This window comes from Chiloscyllium plagiosum, unplaced genomic scaffold (assembly GCF_037043375.1).
Source record: "Chiloscyllium plagiosum isolate Xiang-an unplaced genomic scaffold, Cpla_swu_hap1 HiC_scaffold_25, whole genome shotgun sequence".
NCBI classification, from domain to species: domain Eukaryota; kingdom Metazoa; phylum Chordata; class Chondrichthyes; order Orectolobiformes; family Hemiscylliidae; genus Chiloscyllium; species Chiloscyllium plagiosum.
Window position 1 is genome coordinate 23,986,300 of NW_028270163.1, and position 15,184 is coordinate 24,001,483.

The following is a 15,184-nucleotide window of genomic DNA, read 5'->3' on the forward strand; positions in this document are numbered from 1 at the left end:
CTGATCCTCTGACAGTGCAGCACTCCCTCAGTACTGATCCTCCGACAGTACTGCGTTACCTCAGTACTGATCCTCCGACAGTGCCACACTCCCTGAGTACTAATCCTCCAACAGTGCAGCACTCCTTCAGTACTGATCGTCCGACAGTGCAGCACTCCCTCAGTACTGATCCTCCGACAGTGCAGCACTCCTTCAGTACTGATCGTCCAACCGTGCAGCACTCCTTCAGTACTGATCCACCGACAGTGCAGCATTCCTTCAGTACTGATCCTCGGACAGTGCAGCACTCCCTCAGTCCTGATCCTCTGACAGTGCAGCACTCCCTCAGTACTGACCCTCCGACAGTGCAGCACTCAGTACTGATTCTCCGACAGTGCAGCACTCCCTCAGTCCTGACCCTCCGACAGTGCAGCACTCCGTCAGTACTGATTCTCCGACAGTGCAGCACTCCCTCAGTCCTGATCCTCTGACAGTGCAGCACTCCCTCAGTACTGATTCTCCGACAGTGCAGCACTCCCTCAGTCCTGATCCTCTGACAGTGCAGCACTCCCTCAGTCCTGATCCTCTGACAGTGCGGCACTCCCTCAGTACTGATCCTCTGACAGTGCCGTGCTCCTTAGGTTGTGGCAGAAGCTTGATGGCTCTTTGCCAGTCTTTTCAAAGCTGCTTACCTTTGTTGGAATTTACCCAGCCTGACCTGAAACTTCCTCTAGTCAAATTCCACTCTTTGTGCTGTTATAATCTATCTGTTAGTTTTTGGTTACATGTTGCCATTTGCTAAATCCTATCTAATCCCATTGCAGTGAATCCTCTCCCACCTTAGGAGATGTAGGTTTGATTGTTCATTGTGCTTTTCTATTACTAATCTTAACACTATGATGAACACTCTTCCCCAATGTTATTTCCACAGATCCTCAGCTGATCTTGCTCATGAAGTCACAGAGTCATTGAGCACAGAAACAGACCCTTTGGTCCACTTGTCCATGTTAACCAGACATCCCAATCTGACCTAATCCCATTTGCCAGCATTTGGCCCATATCCCTCTAAATCCTTCCTATTCATATACCCATCCAGATACCTTTTAAATGTTGTAATTGTACCAACCTTCAGCACTTCCTCTGGCAGCTCATTCTCTACTGGCAACACCCTCTGCATGAAAAGGTTATCCTTCAGGTTCCATTTAAATCTTTCCCCTGTCACCTTACACCTATGATCTCTACTTTTGGACTCCGCTACCCTTAGAAAAAGACCTTGACTATTCACTCTATCCCATGACCTCATGATTTTATAAACCTTAATAAGGTCACCCCTCAGACTCTGACACCTCCCAGCCCATTTCACCTCTCCCTATAGCTCCAACCCTCCAATCCTGGCAACATCCTCGTAAATCTTTTGTGCATCTCTCAAGTTTAACAACATCTTTCCTATAGAAGTGCGACCAGGATTGTACACAGTATTCTAAACATGGCCTCACCAATGTCCTATGCAGTTGCAGCATGACATCCCAACCCCGATACTCAATGCACTGACAAATGAAGACAAGAGTGCCAAACACCACCTTCACCATCCTGTCCACATCCTTTCGAGGAACTGTGCACCTGCACCCCTCGGATCTCTTTGTTTGGCAACAGTACCCAGGGCCCTATCATTCACTGCAAAAGTCCTGCCCTGATTTTCCTTTCCAAAATGCAACTCCTCACATTTATCTAAATTAAACTCCATCTACCCCTCCTTAGCCCACCTTACCAAGGTCCTGTTGTACTTAGAGAAAATTTTCTTCACTGTCTGCTAAATCACCTATTTTGGTGTCATCTGCAAACTTACTAACCGTATCTCCTATATTCACATCCAAATCATTTATATAAATGATGAAAAGCAGTGGGCCCAGCGCCGATCCTTGTGGCACACCACTGGTCACAGGCCTCCAGTCTGAAAAGCAACCCTCTACCATCACCCCCTATCTCCTACCTTCAAGCCAATTTTATATGCAGTTGGATAGCTGCGCCTGGATTCCATGTGATCTAAGCTTACTAACCAGTCTACTGTGCAGAACCTGTGGGCGGCACGGTGGCACAGTGGTAAGCACTGCTGCCTCACAGCACGGGTTCAATTCCCGCCTCAGGCGACTGACTGTGTGGAGTTTGCACATTCTCCCCGTGTCTGCGTGGGTTTCCTCCGGGTGCTCCGGTTTCCTCCCACAGTCCAAAAATGTGCAGGTTAGGTGAATTGGCCACACTAAATTGCCTGTAGTGTTAGGTGCAGGGGTAAATGTAGGGGAATGGGTCTGGGTGGGTGCGCTTCGGCGGGTCGGTGTGGACTTGTTGGGCCGAAGGGCCTGTTTCCACACTGTAAGTAATCTAATCTAATCTAAAAACCTGGTCAAACACTTTGCTGAAGTCCATGTAGATAATGTCTACTTTTCTGCCTTCATCAATCTTCTTTATCACCTCTTCAAAAGACTCAATGAAGTTTATGAGACACTATTTCCCACGCACACAGCCATATTGACTATCTGTAATCAGTTATTTCCTTTCCAGAAACATATAAATCCTGTCCCTCCGAATCCCCTCCAACAACTTACCAACCACTGACATACCAACACAAGATCCAGAAATGCCTCCTTTTTAGTTGAACTGAAAAATCCTGGTCCAGGAAGTATTCCTGGATGCATTTCCGAAATTTCTTCTCCATTCCCTTTATACAAATATTATTCCAATCACTATACTTTATCGGTAATTAAAGTTCTGTGATATCACCCCTGTATAGTTTTTGCACATCTCTGTGATCTCCCTGCATATGTGTTTCTCCATCTCTCAGTGACAACCCCTGTGCAGTACACCCACACAACCTCCCTCTTTAAATTCCCATCGTTTCAAACAATTTGTATCCTTGAATACTATTCAGTATTTCAGAGCCACATTTCCATTATTGCGGTTACAGCATCTTCTCAAAGTGGGAAGGATGTGGGCTGCTAAATTAAAATCTGTAAGTAATCTGAAAGACAGTCCATCATGTATGACAGACATGTTTTCAAGTTCCTTTGACGTAGATGTTGATTTTCAAAAGACATTTGACCAAGTCTCACCAGACATCATAAAATAAACGAAGGGTATAGGCAGCATGAATAAAAAACACTGACGAAGAGACAGCTATCAGAGAGTGATGGTACCCAGCAGTTTATGGGTTGAGAGAGAAGGATTCAATGGGATGTGTTCTAAAGAGGACAGTGTTGGAGCTATTATTTTGTTGTACATGAGGACCTTAACATGGGCAGAAAAGGTTTCATTTCAAGTTTATTGACAGCATGAAACTGAATTTATAGTGAAGAATAGAATAGTAATAAAGAAAAATACGAACAGCGTTCAGAAGGATTTAGTCTGCGGAAATGGGCAGATGAAATTTAAAACACACACACACTGTACCCCATCCCACTCCCCACCCTCACACACACTGTACTCCATCCCACTCCCCTCCCTCACATACACTGTACTCCATCCCACTCCCCTCCGTCACACACACTGTACCCCATCCCACTCCCCTCCCTCACACACACTGTACCCCATCCCCACTCCCCACCCTCACACACACTGTACCCCATCCCCACTCCCCACCCTCACACACACTGTACCCCATCACACTGCCCACCCTCACACACACTGTACCCCATCCCCACTCCCCACCCTCACACACACTGTACCCCATCACACTGCCCACCCTCACACACACTGTACCCCATCCCCACTCCCCACCCTCACACACACTGTACCCCATCCCAATCCCCACCCTCACACACACTGTACCCCATCACACTGCCCACCCTCACGCACACTGTACCCCATCCCCATTCCCCACCCTCACACACACTGTACCCCATCCCACTCCCCACCCTCACACACACTGTACCCCATCCCAATCCCCACCCTCACACACACTGTACCCCATCCCAATCCCCACCCTCACACACACTGTACCCCATCCCCACTCCCCTCCCTCACACACACTGTACCCCATCACACTGCCCACCCTCTCACACACTGTACCCCATCCCCACTCCCCACCCTCACACACACTGTACCCCATCCCAATCCCCACCCTCACACACACTGTACCCCATCCCCACTCCCCACCCTCACACACACTGTACCCCATCCCCACTCCCCACCCTCTCACACACTGTACCCCATCCCACTCCCCACCCTCACACACACTGTACCCCATCCCACTCCCCACCCTCACACACACTGTACCCCATCCCACTCCTCTCCCTCACACACACTGTACCCCATCCCCACTCCCCTCCCCCACACACACTGTACCCCATCCCACTCCTCACCCTCACACACACTGTACCCCATCCCCACTCCCCTCCCTCACACACACTGTACTCCATCCCACTCCCCACCCTCACACACACTGTACCCCATCCCCACTCCCCTCCCTCACACACACTGTACCCCATCCCACTCCCCTCCCTCACACACACTGTACCTCATCCCAATCCCCACCCTCACACACACACTGTACCCCATCCCACTCCCCACCCTCACACACACTGTACCGCATCCTACTCCCCACCCTCACACACACTGTACCCCATCCCCACTCCCCACCCTCACACACACTGTACCCCATCCCACTCCCCACCCTCACACACACTGTACCCCAACCCCACTCCCCACCTTCACACACACACTGTACCCCATCCCACTCCCCTCCCTCACACACTGTACCCCATCCCCACTCCCCTCCCTCACACACACTGTACCCCATCCCCACTCCCCACCCTCACACACACTGTACCCCATCCCACTCCCCTCCCCCACACACACTGTACCCCATCCCACTCCCCTCCCTCACACACACTGTACCCCATCCCACTCCCCTCCCTCACACACACTGTACCCCATCCCCACTCCCCACCCTCACACATACTGTACCCCATCCCACTCCCCACCCTCACACACACTGTACCCCAACCCCACTCCTCACCCTCACACACACACTGTACCCCATCCCCACTCCCCACCCTCACACACACACTGTACCCCATCCCCACTCCCCACCCTCACACACACACTGTACCCCATCCCCACTCCCCACCCTCACACACACTGTACTCCATCCCACTCCTCACCCTCACACACACTGTACCCCATCCCCACTCCCCACCCTCACACACACTGTACCCTATCCCACTCCCCTCCCTCACACACACTGTACCCCATCCCACTCCCCACCCTCACACACACTGTACCCTATCCCACTCCCCACCCTCACACACACTGTACCCTATCCCACTGTCCACCCTCACACACACTGTACCCCATCCCACTCCCCACCCTCACACACACTGTACCCCATCCCACTCCCCACCCTCACACACACTGTACCCCATCCCACTCCCCACCCTCACTCACACAGTACCCCATCCCACTCCCCACCCCCACACACACACACTGTACCCCATCCCCACTCCCCTCCCTCACACACACTGTACCCCATCCCACTCCCCACCCTCACACACACTGTACCCCATCCCACTCCCCACCCTCACACACACTGTACCCCATCCCCACTCCCCTCCCTCACACACACTGTACCCCATCCCACTCCCCACCCTCACACACACTGTACCCCATCCCACTCCCCTCCCTCACACACACACTGTACCCCATCCCACTCCCCACCCTCACACACACTGTACTCCATCCCACTCCCCTCCCCCACACACACTGTACCCCATCCCACTCCCCTCCCTCACACACACACACTGTACCCTATCCCACTCCCCTCCCTCACACACACTGTACCCTATCCCACTCCCCTCCCTCACACACACTGTACGCCATCCCACTCCCCTCCCTCACACACACTGTACCCCATCCCACTCCCCTCCCTCACACACACTGTACCCCATCCCATTCCCCACCCTCACACACACTGTACCCCATCCCACTCCCCTCCCTCACACACACTGTACCCCATCCAATTCCCCTCCCTCACACACACCGTACCCCATCCCACTCCCCTCCCCCACACACACTGTACCCCATCCCACTCCCCTCCCTCACACACACACACTGTACCCTATCCCACTCCCCTCCCTCACACACACTGTACCCTATCCCACTCCCCTCCCTCACACACACTGTATGCCATCCCACTCCCCTCCCTCACACACACTGTACCCCATCCCACTCCCCTCCCTCACACACACTGTACCCCATCCCATTCCCCACCCTCACACACACTGTACCCCATCCCACTCCCCTCCCTCACACACACTGTACCCCATCCCATTCCCCTCCCTCACACACACCGTACCCCATCCCACTCCCCTCCCTCACACACACTGTACCCCATCCCACTGCCCACCCTCACACACACTGTACCCCATCCCACTCCCCACCCTCACACACACTGTACCCCATCCCACTCCCCACCCTCACACACACTGTACCCCATCCCACTCCCCACCCTCACACACACTGTACCCCATCCCACTACCCACCCTCACACACACTGTACCCCATCCCACTCCCCACCCTCACACACACTGTACCCCATCCCACTGCCCACCCTCACACACACTGTACCCCATCCCACTCCCCTCCCTCACACACACTGTACCCCATCCCACTCCCCACCCTCACACACACTGTACCCCATCCCACTCCCCACCCTCAGTCACACTTAGTGTTCCCTATCCAACTCCAAACTAACGTTCAGTGATCTGGTAATTTCCCCCTGCAAAATATTTTTTTATTTAGTGTCATAGAGCTGTACAGCATGGATCTTGCCCATGCCAATCAGATATCTGAAGTTAATCTATGTTAAAAATCACACAACACCAGGTTATATTTCAACAGGTTTATTTGGAAGAATAAGCTTTTGGAGTGTTGCTCCTCCATCAGGTAGCTAGTGGGGCAGGATCAAATTCTGTGTCCTATCATCCTACTGCACTAGCTACCTGACGAAGGAGCAGTGCTCTGAAAGCTTGTCCTTCCAAATAAACCTGTTGGACTACAACTTGGTGTCGTGTGATTTTTAACTTTGTCCACCCATGTCCAACACCCGCACCTCTGTATCTTAAATTAATCCAGTTCCATTTGCCAGCATTTGACCCACATCCTTCTCAATCCTTCCTATTCATGTACTCAACCAGATGCCTTTTAATTGTTGTAACTGTACCAGCCTCTGCCACCTCCTCTACCAACTCATTCCAAACCTGCACCATGCTCTGTGTCAAAAAATTGCCCCTTAGGTCTCTTTTAAATCTTATCCCTCTCACCTTAAACTTACGCTGTCTAGTTTGGGACACCCCTACCCTGGGGAGACTATTTATCATATCCATGTCCCTAATGATTTTATAAACCTCTATAAGTTCACCCCTCAGCCTCCGACGCTCCAGGGAAAACAGCCCCAGCATATTCAGCCTCTCCCTATAGCTCAAATTCTCCAACCCTGGCAACATCCTTGTAAATCTTTTCTGAACCCTTTCAAGTTTCACAACACCCTTCCTATAGCAGGGAGACCAGAATTGCACGTAGTATTCCAAAGGTGACCTAACCAACATGACCTCCCAACTCCTGTACTCAGTACTCTGACCAATAAAGGAAAGCATACCAAACACTGCCTTCACTATCCTGTCTACCTGCAACTCCACTTTCAAGGAGGTATGAACCTGCACTCCAAGGTCCCTTTGTTCAGCAACACTCTCCAGGACCTTACCACTAAGGTGTATAAGTCCTGTGATAATGTTCCAGACCTCTCTCCTCAGTCTCTGTGAGAATCCAAAGTTGATGGTTTATTGCCACAGTGCTGAAAGAGACAGCTCCGCCTGAGTGAGGTGATCCTGGAACTTAATTTACCAGTCAGTCAGTGTGCGACTGTCTGTCATGAGCATGACCTTCCTACTGTATGAATTATTTCAGTCTATTAGCCATTTACATTCAGCGGCCCTCCATCATTCTGGGTGTTCAGAGCAGCTGTCTCCTTCTCTAGAATAATAGAAGGTGTGTGTTAGAGTTTACGATGAGGTCGAGGCTTTGACATCATTAACCACTCTCCTCTGACCATTGACAAACAAAATAAAATGGGAGGCTTCCTGCAGTGCTTGCCTCCACTGGCTGCTTTGTAGAAGTGAGTGATCCCTTGAAAAGGTCAACCACATCCCATTAGGCCTCTCCTGAGCTGCTGTCCTTACCCTCTCAGAGCTAAGCTTGACAGACCCACTACAATTTGACGGCCTACAGCTTACAGCGAGTTCAGTCCATCACAATGAAATTCATTGAAAACCGTATGTCTCCATTCTCTCTCCCTCTCTCCATTCGTCCTAACTCTCTCCATTCGCCCTTTCTCTCTCCATTCACCCTCTCTCTCTCTCCATTCACCCTCTCTCTCTCCATTCACCGTCCCACTCTCTCCATTCACTCTCTCTCTCTCTCTCTCTCTCTCTCCATTCACCCTCCCCCTCTCTCCATTCACTCTCTCTCTCCATTCACCCTCCCCCTCTCCATTCACCCTCTCTCTCTCCATTCACCCTCCCACTCTCTCCATTCACCTCCCTCTCTCTCTCCATTCACCCTCCCTCTCTCCATTCACCCTCCCGTCTCTCCATTCACTCTCTCTCTCTCCATTCACTCTCCCTCTCTCCATTCACCCACACTCTCTCCATTCACCCTCTCTCTCCATTCATCCTCCCTCTCTCTCCATTCACCCTCCCTCTCTCTCCATTTTCCCTCCCTCTCTCCATTCTCCCTCCCTCTCTCCTTTCACCCTCGCTCTCTCCATACACCCTCCCTCTCTCTCCATTCACCTTCCCTCTCTCTCTCCATTCACCCTCCCTCTTTCTCCATTCTCCCTCCTTCTCTCCTTTCACCCTCCCTCTCTCCATTCACCCTCTCTCCATTCACCCTCCCTCTCTCCATACACCCTCCTTCTCTCTCCATTCACCCTCCTTCTCTCTCCATTCACCCTCCTTCTCTCTCCATTCACCCTCCCTCTCTCTCCATTCACCCTCCCTCTCTCTCCATTCACCCTCCCTCTCTCTCCATTCACCCTCCCTCTCTCTCCATTCACCCTCCCTCTCTCTCCATTCTCCCTCCCTCTCTCCATTCTCCCTCCCTCTCTCCTTTCACCCTCCCTCTCTCCATTTGCTCTCCATTCATCCTCCCTCTCTCTATTCACTCTCTCCCTCTCTCCATTCACCCTCCCTCTCTCCATTCACCCTCCCTCTCTCCATTCATCCTCTCTCTCCCTCCATTCACCCTCCCTCTCTCCCTCCATTCACCCTCCCTCTCTCCTTTCACCCTCCCTCTCTCCTTTCACTCTCCCTCTCTCTTATCACTCTCTCTCTCCATTCGCCCTCCCTCTCTCCATTCACCCTCCCCTCTCTCCATTCACCCACACTCTCTCCATTCACCCTCTCTCCATTCACCCTCCCTCTCTCTCCATTCACCCTCCCTCTCTCTCCATTTTCCCTCCCTCTCTCTCCATTTTCCCTCCCTCTCTCCTTTCACTCTCCCTCTCTCCATACACCCTCCCTCTCTCCATTCACCTTCCCTCTCTCTCCATTCACCCTCCCTCTTTCTCCATTCTCCCTCCCTCTCTCCATTCACCCACTCTCTCTCCATTCACCCACTCTCTCTCCATTCACCCACTCTCTCTCCATTCACCCACTCTCTCTCCATTCACCCACTCTCTCTCTCCATACACCCTCGCTCTCTCTCCATACACCCTCCCTCTCTCTCCATTCACCCTCCTTCTCTCTCCATTCACCCTCCCTCTCTCTCCATTCACCCTCCCTCTCTCTCCATTCTCCCTCCCTCTCTCTCCATTCTCCCTCCCTCTCTCCCTCCATTCGCCCCCTCTCTCTCCTTTCACCCTCCCTCTCTCCTTTCACTCTCTCTCTCTCTCTCTCTCTCCATCCACCTTCCCTCTCTCCATTCACCCTCCCCCTCTCCATTCACTCTCCCTCTCACCATTCTCCCTCCCTCTCACCATTCACCCTCCCTCTCTCCATTCACCCTCCCTCTCTCCTTTCACCCTCCCACTCTCCTTTCGCCCTCCCTCTCTCCATTCGCCCTCCCTCTCTCCATTCACCCATCACTCTTTCCTTTCACCCTCCCTCTCTCCTTTCACCCTCCCTCTCTCCTTTCACCCTCCCTCTCTCCTTTCACCCTCCCTCTCTCCTTTCACCCTCCATCTCTCCTTTCACCCTCCATCTCTCCTTTCTCCCTCCCTCTCTCCATTCTCCCTCCCTCTCTCCATTCTCCCTCCCTCTCTCCATTCGCCCTCCCTCTCTCCATTCGCCCTCCCTCTCTCCATTCGCCCTCCCTCTCTCCATTCGCCCTCCTTCTCTCCATTCGCCCTCCCTCTCTCCATTCGCCCTCCCTCTCTCCATTCACCCACTCTCTCACCATTCGCCCTCTCTCCATTCACCCTCTCTCTCTCCATACACCCTCCCTCTCTCTCCATACACCCTCCCTCTCTCTCCATACACCCTCCCTCTCTCTCCATACACCCTCCCTCTCTCTCCATACACCCTCCCTCTCTCTCCATACACCCTCCCTCTCTCTCCATACACCCTCCCTCTCTCTCCATACACCCTCCCTCTCTCTCTATACACCCTCCCTCTCTCTCTATACACCCTCCCTCTCTCTCCATACACCCTCCCTCTCTCTCCATACACCCTCCCTCTCTCTCCATACACCCTCTCTCTCTCTCTATACACCCTCTCTCTCTCTCTATACACCCTCCCTCTCTCTCTATACACCCTCCCTCTCTCTCCATACACCCTCCCTCTCTCTCCATACACCCTCCCTCTCTCTCCATTCACCCTCTCTCTCTCTCCATTCACCCTCTCTCTCTCTCCATTCACCCTCCCTCCCTCTCTCCATTCTCCTCCCTCTCTCCTTTCACCCTCCCTCTCTCCATTTGCTCTCTCTCCATTCATCCTCCCTCTCTCTATTCACTCTCTCCCTCTCTCCATTCACCCTCCCTCTCTCCATTCATCCTCTCTCTCTCCCTCCATTCACCCTCCCTCTCTCCTTCCACTCTCCCTCTCTCCTTCCACTCTCCCTCTCTCCTTCCACTCTCCCTCTCTCCTTCCACTCTCCCTCTCTCCTTCCACCCTCCCTCTCTCCTTCCACCCTCCCTCTCTCCTTCCACCCTCTCTCTCTCCTTTCACCCTCCCTCTCTCCTTTCACCCTCCCTCTCTCCTTTCACCCTCCCTCTCTCCCTCTCTCCATTCGCCCTCCCTCTCTCCATTCATCCTCCATCTCTCCAGTGACTCTCTCTCTCTCTCTCCATTCTCCCTCTCTCTCTCCATTCTCCCTCTCTCTCTCCATTCGCCCTCTCTCTCTCCATTCGCCCTCCCTCTCTCCATTCACCCTCCCTCTCTCCATTCACCCTCCCTCTCTCCTATCACTCTCTCTCCCTCTCTCCATTCGCCCTCCCTCTCTCCATTCGCCCATCACTCTTTCCATTCACCCTCCCTCTTTCCTTTCACCCTCCCTCTCTCGTATCACTCTCTCTCTCCTTTCACCCTCCCTCTCTCCATTCACCCTCCCTCTCTCCTTTCACCCTCCCTCTCTCCTTTCACTCTCCCTCTCTCCATTCTCCCTCCCTCTCTCCATTCGCCCTCCCTCTCTCCATTTGCTCTTTCTCTCCATTCACCCTCCCTCTCTCCATTCGCCCTCTCTCTCCATTCACCCTCCCTCTCTCCATTCTCCTCCCTCTCTCCTTTCACCCTCCCTCTCTCCATTTGCTCTCTCCATTCATCCTCCCTCTCTCTATTCACTCTCTCCCTCTCTCCATTCACCCTCCCTCTCTCCTTCCACCCTCCCTCTCTCCTTCCACCCTCCCTCTCTCCTTCCACCCTCCCTCTCTCCTTCCACCCTCCCTCTCTCCTTCCACCCTCCCTCTCTCCTTCCACCCTCCCTCTCTCCTTCCACCCTCTCTCTCTCCATTCTCCCTCCCTCTCTCCATTCTCCCTCCCTCTCTCCATTTGCTCTTTCTCTCCATTCGCCCTCCCTCTCTCCATTTGCTCTTTCTCTCCATTCGCCCACTCTCTCTCTCCATTCACCCACTCTCTCTCCATTCACCCACTCTCTCTCCATTCACCCTCTCTCTCCATTCATCCTCCCTCTCTCCCTCTCTCCATTCGCCCTCCCTCTCTCCATTCATCCCCCCTCTCTCCAGTGACTCTCTCTCTCTCTCTCCATTCTCCCTCTCTCTCTCTCTCCATTCACCCTCCCTCTCTCCATTCACCCTCTCTCCATTCACCCTCTCTCTCTCCTATCACTCTCTCTCCCTCTCTCCATTCGCCCTCCCTCTCTCCATTCGCCCTCCCTCTCTCCATTCGCCCATCACTCTTTCCATTCACCCTCCCTCTTTCCTTTCACCCTCCCTCTCTCGTATCACTCTCTCTCTCTCTCCTTTCACCCTCCCTCTCTCCTTTCACCCTCCCTCTCTCCTTTCACCCTCCATCTCTCCTTTCACCCTCCCTCTCTCCTTTCACTCTCCCTCTCTCCTTTCACTCTCCCTCTCTCCATTCTCCCTCCCTCTCTCCATTCGCCCTCCCTCTCTCCATTTGCTCTTTCTCTCCATTCACCCTCCCTCTCTCCATTCGCCCTCTCTCTCCATTCGCCCTCTCTCTCCATTCACCCTCCCTCTCTCCATTCTCCTCCCTCTCTCCTTTCACCCTCCCTCTCTCCATTTGCTCTCTCTCCATTCATCCTCCCTCTCTCTATTCACTCTCTCCCTCTCTCCATTCACCCTCCCTCTCTCCTTCCACCCTCCCTCTCTCCTTCCACCCTCCCTCTCTCCTTCCACCCTCCCTCTCTCCTTCCACCCTCCCTCTCTCCTTCCACCCTCCCTCTCTCCTTTCACCCTCCCTCTCTCCTTTCACCCTCTCTCTCTCCATTCTCCCTCCCTCTCTCCATTCTCCCTCCCTCTCTCCATTTGCTCTTTCTCTCCATTCGCCCACTCTCTCTCTCCATTCACCCACTCTCTCTCCATTCGCCCTCTCTCTCCATTCGCCCTCTCTCTCCATTCGCCCTCTCTCTCCATTCACCCTCCCTCTCTCCATTCTCCTCCCTCTCTCCTTTCACCCTCCCTCTCCATTTGCTCTCTCCATTCATCCTCCCTCTCTCTATTCACTCTCTCCCTCTCTCCATTCACCCTCCCTCTCTCCTTCCACCCTCCCTCTCTCCTTCCACCCTCCCTCTCTCCTTCCACCCTCCCTCTCTCCTTCCACCCTCCCTCTCTCCTTCCACCCTCCCTCTCTCCTTTCACCCTCCCTCTCTCCTTTCACCCTCTCTCTCTCCATTCTCCCTCCCTCTCTCCATTCTCCCTCCCTCTCTCCATTTGCTCTTTCTCTCCATTCGCCCACTCTCTCTCTCCATTCACCCACTCTCTCTCCATTCACCCACTCTCTCTCCATTCACCCTCTCTCTCCATTCGCCCTCCCTCTCTCCCTCTCTCCATTCGCCCTCCCTCTCTCCATTCATCCCCCCTCTCTCCAGTGACTCTCTCTCTCTCTCTCCATTCTCCCTCTCTCTCTCTCTCTCCATTCACCCTCCCTCTCTCCATTCACCCTCTCTCCATTCACCCTCCCTCTCTCCTATCACTCTCTCTCCCTCTCTCCATTCGCCCTCCCTCCATTCGCCCTCCCTCTCTCCATTCGCCCATCACTCTTTCCATTCACCCTCCCTCTCTCCATTCGCCCTCCCTCTCTCCATTTGCTCTTTCTCTCCATTCACCCTCCCTCTCTCCATTCGCCCTCTCTCTCCATTCACCCTCTTTCTCCATTCACCCTCACTCTCTCCCTCTCTCCATTCACCCTCACTCTCTCCATTCACCCTCACTCTCTCCATTCACCCTCACTCTCTCCCTCTCTCCATTCACCCTCACTCTCTCCATTCACCCTCACTCTCTCCATTCACCCTCACTCTCTCCATTCATCCTCACTCTCTCCATTCATCCTCACTCTCTCCATTCACCCTCACTCTCTCCATTCACCCTCTCTCTCCATTCACCCTCTCTCTCCATTCACCCTCTCTCTCCATTCACCCTCTCTCTCCATTCACCCTCTCTCTCCATTCACCCTCTCTCTCCATTCACCCTCTCCCTCCATTCACCCTCTCTCTCCATTCACCCTCTCTCCTTTCACCCTCCCTCACTCCTTTCACTCTCTCTCTCTCCATTCGCCCTCCCTCTCTCCATTCGCCCTCCCTCTCTCCATTCGCCCTCCCTCTCTTCATTCACCCTCCCTCTCTCCATTTGCTCTCTCTCCATTCGCCCTTCTACTTTCCATTCACACTCTCTCCCTCTCTCCATTCACGATCCCTCTCTGCATTAACTCTCTCTCTCTCCATTCGCCCTCCCTCTCTCCATTCTCCCGCCCTCTCTCCATTCTCCCTCCCTCTCTCCATTCACCCTCTCTCTCTTTTCACCCTCCCTCTCTCCATTTGCTCTCTCTCCATTCATCCTCCCTTTCTCCTTTCACCCTCCCTCTCTCCTTTCACTCTCTCACTCTCCATTCATCCTCCCTCTCTCCATTCATCCTCCCTCTCTCCATTCACTAGCACGCTCTCTCTCCATTCACTCTCTCCCTCTCTCCATTCACCCACTCTCTCTCCATTCACTCTCTCTCTCTCTCTCTCCATTTGCCTTCCTTCTCTCCATTCACACTCTCTCTCTCAATTCATTTTCCCTCTCTCCAGTGACTCTCCCTCTCTCCATTCTCCCTCCCTCTCTCCCTCCATTCGCCCCCTCTCTCTCCTTTCACCCTCCCTCTCTCCTTTTACCCTCCCCTCTCCTTTCACTCTCTCTCTCTCTCTCTCCATCCACCTTCCCTCTCTCCATTCACCCTCCCCTTCTCCATTCACTCTCCCTCTCACCATTCTCCCTCCCTCTCTCCTTTCACCGTCCCACTCTCCATTCACCCTCCCTCTCTCCATTCACCCTCCCTCTCTCCATTCACCCTCCCTCTCTCCTTTCACCCTCCCACTCTCCTTTCACCCTCCCTCTCTCCATTCACCCTCCCTCTCTCCTTTCACCCTCCCTCTTTCCTATCACTCTCTCTCTCTTTCCATTCTCCCTCCCTCTTTCCATTCGCCCTCCCTCTTGTCATTTGCTCTTCCTCTCCATTCGCCCCCCCCCTCTCCATTTGCTCTT

The 15,184-nt window shown here is 53.2% G+C and overlaps 1 protein-coding gene and 1 pseudogene across 7 annotated transcripts in view; both read left to right on the top strand.

The window, feature by feature from the left end:
* Positions 1-922, top strand: part of LOC148145301 (uncharacterized) — a 41,072-nt pseudogene extending 40,150 nt beyond the window's left edge.
* LOC122562350 (epsin-2-like) overlaps positions 1-15,184 on the top strand; it is a 144,652-nt gene that overhangs the window by 85,762 nt on the left and 43,706 nt on the right. The gene's annotated exons all lie outside the window — the stretch shown is intronic.